The sequence below is a fragment of the Macaca fascicularis genome, chromosome 1 (assembly GCF_037993035.2).
Source record: "Macaca fascicularis isolate 582-1 chromosome 1, T2T-MFA8v1.1".
Lineage (NCBI taxonomy): Eukaryota > Metazoa > Chordata > Mammalia > Primates > Cercopithecidae > Macaca > Macaca fascicularis.
In genome coordinates, this window is record NC_088375.1 from 64,446,210 (window position 1) to 64,455,115 (window position 8,906).

Genomic DNA, 8,906 nt, shown 5'->3' on the forward strand with positions numbered 1-8,906 from the left:
TGAGGTTTAAGAACAAGCAAAACTAATCTATGATGGTTGTCTCTGGGATGAGATAATTAACTGGAGAGGGGCACAAGGGAACTTTCTGGAGTTATGGAAATATTCCGTATCTTGATTTGGTGTATGTTGCACAGAGGCACACACTTGCTGAAACTCATCACAATATGCATTTAAGAGCTGTGCATTTTGCTGGGTATAAAATTTATCTTAAAAATTAGTCAATAAAAATTCAAAAACTAAAAAAAAAGATTTAGGGAATAAGATTATATGCACTTGAGTAGGTGTGAGGTTATGTGAGTTTGTAAGAGGGAAAGAGGAAAAGTTACTTAGGATGATTTTTCTAAGATTAGGTTTCAAGTCTAATTTAAGGAATTACAGCTGAAGATTTTATTCCTTCCATGTAGTATTAAGATTTAACAAATAAAATCATGAAGTGCCCAGTTAAATTTGAATTTCAGATAAACATCGAATCATTTTTTAGTATATTATATTCCAAATATTACAGGGGACACACTTATACTAAAAATTAAACATTATTTATCTGAGATGTAAATTCAGCTGGGCATTCTGTATTTTTTTTGGCAACCCAACTACACACATCCTAGTCATACAGTAGGGATATGCTGAGCTTGTGAGGTCCAGCCCAAGAAAGGCAGGTAGAGCCAAAAATGAGAGGACTATTTAGGAAAAGCGGACGGAAGCTGTTAAGTTTCTGTAAAGGGTACAGATTCAATGACTGTGAGCTGAGAACATGATTCTTTGTAAGTGAAAAACAAAGACAGGCATGAGAAAGGGGGGGCCTCCATGGAGATCATGGGGTGTGGATGAGGATCTGGTTCCTTCTGTACATCTAGCAAAGGGCCTTGCCTATAAAAAACATTTGTTAAATACAATCTGTTTGATTTTGGTGCACACATCTGGAGGAAAAGAAGCTGAAACTGTGGTTTTTGGATCACTTCAATGTTGATTGTATTTCCTAAGAAGTTCAGGTAGTTTACAGGTAAAGCTATTTGGTTTTTTTTGTTTTGTTTTGTTTTGAGACAGAGTCTTGCTCTGTCACCCAGGCTGTAGGGCAGTGGTGCAATCTCAGCTCACTGCAACCTCTGCCCCCTGGGTTCAAGCAGTTCTCCTGCCTCAGTCTCCCAAATAGCTGGGATTACAGGTGTGTGCCACCTTACCCAGCTAATTTTTTTTTTGTCTTTTTAAGTAAAGATGGGGTTTCACTATGTTGGTCAGGCTGGTCTCAAACTCCTGACTTCATGATCCACCCACCTTGGCCTCCCAAAGTGCTGGGATTACAGGCATGAACCACCGTGCCTGGCCTAGCTATTTGTTTAATCAAAGACTATATGAGTGTAGGCAATGTCTTGCAGTACCATTGTTCTTTTAGAGGCTGGATTTTAAAAAATCAAATTTCCTTTCCAGTTCTCTCCAGTTCCTAGGGCTATGACACCTCTGGGGAAAGATGATATGAAGACATATTGCTCTTACTTCAGTGGACCTTTCTTGATCTTCATGTTCAATATTATTAAGGAGCACGCACTGGATAAAACTAGAGTTCTTTAAAGGTGTCTCCCTCATTGAAAACTGTGATTTCCCAATTCAGTAGTGGTATCTATATCTCAGGAGAGCAGCTGTGGAGCTTCCAGATAGCTGAATGCATGGAGGTTCCTAGACAGTGGCATGCCCAGAGAGGGCATGGAATCTCTGCACTGCTTCCCCAATGCCTCACCCTAGGCATCTCTTCATCCGTATTCTTTGTAATATAAAACAGCAAACATAAGGCTGTGAAGATACCTGTGAAAAGTTCTCATCCCTATTGCAAGCCAACGAGAATGCAATTGATGTGGTTTGTCTGTGTCCCTACCCAAATCTCATCTTGAATTGTAGCTCTCGTAATCCCCATGTGTCATGGGAGGTACCTGGTGGGAGGTAATTGAATCATGGGAGCAGGTCTTTTCCATCCTGTTTGCGTGATAGTGAATAAGCCTCACAAGATCTGATGGTTTGATAAAGGGGAGTTCCCCTGCACATGCTCTCTTGCCTGCTGCCATGTAAAACATGCCTTGCTCCTCCACCTTCCCCTATGAATGTGAGGCCTCCCCAGCCATGTGAAACTGTGAGTCAGTTAAACTTCTTTCCTTTATAAATTACCCAGTCTTGGGTATGTCTTTATCATCAGCATGAAAATGAACTAATACAGCAATCTGACAGAATGTTCTCATCATGGAGTCTTTATTAGACACAGGCTAGCATGAGTTAATGCCACTTAAAAACCTGCAAGGTACCAATGCTCCTGGGAGGAACAGCAGCTTTGATCCCTAAACATTGGTGCAGCTGAGCTTATTAGAGGTTTTCCAGACATTAACAAGAGGCTGTGACAGTACTGAGACCCTGAAGATGGTGAAAAGGAGCCTGGAACCTGGAGGCCACCGACTTTTACAGGATTCTGGAAATCCTGGTCTCAATCCAAAGCTAGAATACAGAAAGACATCCTCTCAAATCCCTTTACCTTAAAGCATAATTTTAAAAATTGGATTGGTATCAACTATTAAAACCATCACACACATGAAGAAGAGAAAGAAGAGGAAGAAGAGGAAGAAGAAGGAGGAGGAAGAAGAAGACCAGCAACAAATGTCAGAGCATCAGAAGAGAGCAGCTCCTGGAGCTCCAGACAATAAAAGCCAAGGGGGGCCTGGAAATCCTGAAGGAAAGAGGCTGATTTCCAGGGCCCAGTGGAGACATATTTGCTAATCTCTGCAGTTCCTGCAGAGGTCTCAACCTAGGAAGGTTGTGTGTGTTTCCAGGCTTCCAGGACAAGAGCAGGCTTTTCTCTTAAATAGCAAGCAAGTAAGCAGCAAGCAAACAAACAAAAGTGAAGGGTTTCTCAAGCCAAGGTGACCAGCAAGTAAAATGTTGGGAAAGTAGGACGAATTAAGACAGAGATGTCTATGTATTGGGGAATAGTTTCTAAAATTCTGCTGACATCGGCATCCTTGCTGAGAGTCACTAGTGTCTGGCATGGGGAATATGAAGATTATTAATAAATAATGAAGGAGTCAGCCAGACCCATGCATACATCATTCTAATCAATGCCCATGGAAACACCTGAATTTTCCTCCAACCCAGATATTTGATCATCATTATTAGAGGAGGGGCTGAGCTGGACAGAGAAAAGGACAGAGAGGAGGACCTCCAGCTTGAGACTCCCCAGTCCTGCAGATAACTGGATCTACCCTGCTTTGAGACAGTGTAGGGATCATTAGGATTTTTTGGAATGTCTCTTGGGAGCCTTACCCTTATACCCCAACTATTCCCACTAGGTGCTCAACCAAGCCTTTCTTCCAGGCACATATGGTTGTTTCCATGAATGTAATCTAAATCAAAACAATATTCTGCAACTTCTTACATTTCCAGCTTAGTTTTAACAACCCTAGGAAAGGAACATGTTTGACCGGAACATCCCCAATCCAGCTTTTATTAAAGTACAGATAGGTGAATGAAATTTGAGCATTAGGAACACAGAGGCATGGTGGTAGGGCCCCTAGGTGCTGGGCTGTGATTATCATGCATGAAAGTACTTCATGAATTGTTTTACAGAGCTTGGGGGCCATTTTTGAGGCAGAGGGGAACCTGTCTTCCATCGTTTGGGTGACATGGTGAGATGCATTTCAAAGTCTGGTGTCCACGTTTTTGAGACTTGGGAATTTTAAAGACTTCCAGTAGCCTGGTGACCCTGATGTGGACTTTCGGGACACAGATAAAACTGATTTCCAACACCTAGCTGTAGTGAATACCTGTTGTGTTTTCTGTACCATATTCACGTATCTCTTTTTTGGGACCTTCTATAGCAACTTTCCTCTGAAAGTCACTGTTTCCCTAACTTTCTGTCCAATATGTTTCTACTGCTGGGTCTAGGAGCCTCAGGCCTGACCATTCGGAGTATTATGTTTTCCTGGCCGCAGATATGGTGTAACAATGGGCCCAGTCAAAGCCAGTGAATTACAGAGAGACTGTGGGATGACTGAGACAGCTTTTCTATTGAGTTGAATCTGGAACTGCAGTTGCCAACTTGCTTGCACAAAAGAACCCTGAGAATGAAACTAGTATGTTGGAATACAGAAACAAGAAATGGAGATAGGACAGGCACCCATCGTATCCAAATTTAGCTTTACTGCTTTTTAAAAAAATACTGTAAAAAAGGTATATGGTACATTTTCTTTTCTTTTCTTTTCTTTTTTTTTTTTTTTTTTTTTGAGACAGAGTTTCACTCTTGTTACCCAGGCTGGAGAGCAATGGCACAATCTCTGGTCACTGCAACCTCCACCTCCTAGGTTCAAGCCACTATCCAACCTCAGCCTCCCAAGTAGCTGGGATTACAGGTGCCTGCCACCACACCTGGCTAGTTTTTGTGTTTTCAGTAGACACGAAGTTTCACCATGTTGGCCAGGTTGATCTCGAACTCCTGACCTCAGGTGATTCACCTGCCTTGGTCTCCCAAAGTCCTGGGATTACAGGTGTGAGCCACCGCGCCCAGCTGGTACATTTTCTTTAAGCAGTTTTAGGTTGATATTTGTAATAGAAAAAGCCCTAACCTGTACACTAGGTCATTGAGAGAGAACTAGTTCCTTGGCCCAAATGCTGTGAATAGAGCAGGTATAGTGGTCCTCTAAGACCTTCCAAGAGCCAGGTGACCCAACAGGACTTGGTCTACACACGAGTGATTTCCAAACCTGGCTGATGAACAACAGCCACAATAAAAAGATGAGCAGGTATTCTTACCAAGAAACTGTTCATCATTAGATTTGGTGGGATGGAGGGTAGGCATAATTGGTACTTTTCAAAAGTTCATTTATTTATTGCTGTACCCCAAAGCTTAATGGCTTAAAGTAACCATTTTATTTGCTCATAATTCTCAAGGGGCTGTTGATTTGGGCGGGGTGCAGCCAAGAGGTTCTCCTGCTAGCTTTGTGTGGCGCTCTCATGTGGCTGCTGTCAGCTGTCAACTCAACTGGGTGGCCCTTCTCACTTGTCTGGCAGTTGGCATTAGCTGAGGACTACAGAAATACAGCTCAGACTTGTCCACATGGTGGCAGCATCTAAGAGAAGGAGAGCAGAAGCTGTAAGGAGGTCTCCTGAGGCCTCAGCTCCTAAATCACACACCGCCAATTCTGTCACGTGTCATTGGTTAAATCAAGTCACATGGCCAGTCAGCTTCAAGAACTAGGAAAATAGTTTCCTCCACTCCCTGGGAGCAGCTGCAAAGGATGTGCTATGTTTAATCTACTACAGTAGACAAGGTTCCTAAGCTTTAATGCAACAAATTACTACAAATTTAGTGGCTTGAAACAAGCAAATTTATCTTACAGTTCTGGAAGTCAGAAGTCCCAAAATTAAGGTGTAAGCAGTGATTCGTTTCTTCTAGAAGCTCTAGAGGAAAATTTGTTTCCCTGCCTTTTCCAAAAGCTTCTGGAGGCCACCTTCATTCCTTAACTCATGGCCCCTTCCTCCGTCTTCAAGACCAACAACAGCATCTTGAAATCTCTTTCTCTCTCTGACCTCTGCTTCCACAGCCACATTTCCCTCTCTGACCCTCCTTCCATCTTTTTTTTTTTCCCCTTCCATCTTTTTTTTTTTAGATGGAGTCTCACTCCGTCACCCAGGCTGGAGTGCAATGGCGTGATTTCTGCTCACTGCAAACTCCGTCTCCTAGATTCAAGTGATTCTCCTGCCTCAGCCTCCTGAGTAGCAGGGACTACAGGCACACACAACAACGCCCAACTAATTTTTGTATTTTCAGTAGAGACGGGGTTTCACCATGTTGGCCACGGTGGTCTTGAACTCCTGACCTCAGGTGATCCACCCACTTCGGCCTCCCAAAGTGCTGGGATTATGGGTGTGAGTAACTGTGTCCGGCCTCCCCTTCCATCTTAAAAGGACCCTTGTGATTACAGTGGGCCCACTCAGATAATATAGGAAAATTACCCCATCTCGAGATCCTTAACTTCATCACATTTGCTAAGTCCCCTTTTGTCAAGTAAAGTGACATATTTACAGATTCTTGGCATTAGGATGTGGACATCTTTGGGAAACTATCATTATGCTTACCACCTTCAGAATCTTAAATCAAGGGAAACTATGTTACGGAATTCAAAGGATCCAGTGGTCTAGCCTGGCTAGCCTCCCAGGCTCAGGGAATACAGGTGGAATACAGGCAGTTAAGAGGCTGGGTTTTTCGATCGAACAGACCAGGGTTTGAATTGCAGTTCATAATTTACTGGCTGGGTGATCTTGGACTGTTTTCTGAAGTGTAGGACGGAGATAATACCCATCTCACAGGACTACTGTGAGTTTTAAATGAGCAAATATGTTAAAGTGCTTCAGATGGTGCTTGGAACATAATAAATACTTAGCAAATAGTAATGATGATTAGAAAGACTCCTGGTTTGGTTTCAAGATTTCAGAAAGGAAGCTTCATAGGACCCCTCAGGGCTATAGGTGGAACTGGTCACGCTGACTTAGGAGGAGCAAGTGGAAAAAGATGGCAAAAGTTTTGGAAAAGAGAAATAGGTGAAGGGTTTGGGATAATAAGGGCAACCTTCAGGGTTTAGGAGACACAGAACTAAGTGTGGATAGTAGTGGAAGAGGCCGTACTGTAGTACAGCACTGCGGGCATGGCTTTTGTTTGCTGTGTTAATAAGGGGCATTTTTCAAATCTTGGTGGAGAGGGGAGGACATAAGAACAGGAGATGCCTGAGGTATAAAAGAGAGACAGTTTTCTGAGGCTCCAAAAAAATAAGCCATGGCTTTAGTGTTCCAGTGAGCTAGATGTCAGTGTTTCTGAAAAAAATAGCAAGTATGTATTTCAGGAACACAGGTGAATTTGAGGTTAATATAGCTTGGGGAAAAGAGTAAGTTTCACTGGTTCTCTCAAAATGATTTTTAAAAAATATTTTTCAATTCTGTGACACACATGTTACAGTAGGCATTATGGCACATTTTGCTGTACAGAAATTATACCAATGAAACTTGTTCAAACTTAACATAACCTACCAACAGCTATTTTATCACAAAATTCCAGGTACAGGCCACAGGGATGTTTCTGAATCTGTGCATTTGAAACTTTGATCACATTGTGAATGTCCCAATGGGTTTTTAAGATCCTGGAATAGTTGCATCTTTTTTGCTGTTGTTTATTTCCTTAGTCAATGTATTAGAACTCACAAGTACCTTATTTTGCAGATGTCTTAGAACTGGCTTCAAAGGACAGACAGGCATCTTATATGACTTTTGACTAAATCATGGTGGGTAAATCTGACTTTAACTGCATGAAGAATGATAATGGTGATTTTAAACTACTCTTGAATGAGGCTTTGGAGGGGAAGAAAGGGCATGAATGATGTGGAAGCTGCTTGGGAGCTGGAGGGGACAGGGCAGCGCTCAGCAGGGGTGTGGAGGCTCCTTTCAGATCCCTTATGGGACGTTAACCCCATCATACAGGGGCTCTTTGAAGAAACATTGGGTCACTAAGGTCAGAGATTTATGAAGCTCCAGCACCCTCAAGGGGTCCTCTTTCCCTTGACCATGGGAACAATAGGCTAAAGACAAAGGAGGCCTCTGTATTTCCCACCTTAGGAGTCAGAAAGAGAGCAGGAACACTTCCACTCGGCTCTGGAAGATGTGTCTTAAACACAGACTGAGGATGCAATCGTCTCACGAGCAGTGATTCAGGATGAGGTAAGAGATCATGTGGGAGCAAGTCTCATTCAACTGTTCAGGAAGGGCAGTAAAGTGGTCTGAGGTGTCCACATAAGTACTGAGAATGGGGATTATTTAATAGAATTTTGCAATCTTAGAGCTGGAAGGGACTTCAACAGTAACCTCGTCCAATCTTTGCGTTGCCATGGAACTCTTTCCTCAAACAAAAGCTTCATGAGAGCCCAAATACAAACCCCTGTGAAAGCAGAATTGCTCTGGTTGCAGAGTGGGGGAAGGGGGAGACAAAAAGAAAAAGTTTATTTACAAAATTAGAAAACTTTAAAAAATAATCACGGAAGAAAACTTTTTTATTTATATGCATACCATAAGGCTAAAGTAACATTGATCACAAAAAATAAAATTCCCCAAACCAATAGATTCTTTTTTTTTTTTTTTTTTTTTTTTTGAGACGGAGTCTCGGTCTGTCGCCCAGGCTGGAGTGCAGTGGCGCAATCTCGGCTCACTGCAAGCTCCGCCTCCCGGGTTCACGCCATTCTCCTGCCTCAGCCTCCCGAGCAGCTGGGACTACAGGCGCCCGCCACCTCGCCCGGCTACTTTTTTGTATTTTTTAGTAGAGACGGGGTTTCACCGTGTTGGCCAGGACGGTCTCGATCTCTCGACCTCGTGATCCGCCCGTCTTGGCCTCCCAAAGTGCTGGGATTACAGGCTTGAGCCTCCGCGCCCGGCCACCAATAGATTCTTATATAGAGTGAAGCGACTTTGGCTTTTTAGGGACATTTTTACTTGGAGTCACGAGAACAGAGAATATGACTTTCAGTCACACGGAAATGAGCCTTGGATGGGAATTTTTAAGATTTATGGGAATTGTGCTATACTGATTAGGGACAATGAGCGTTCTAGTCCCACCAGGTGGCGCCCGCGTTCGGCATTCTGAGAACGTTTGGCGTCTTCTGGACTCCAGAATCTGGACAGTCCGACCGGCTCGTGCTTGGTGGGTTTACAAGCTCTGGTTCTTACCACCCATCTTCCAGGATTTTTTTTTTTTTTTTAAACAAACAAACCCACAAAACATGACTGGATGCCACACTCAAAACACTTGTGTTCGGGTGTTTTAACCTCCAACGATGGAAATCTGCTTAACATTGGTGTTTCTAAGGTGTCTTAGCATCAGAAAAGGAAAAAGACAC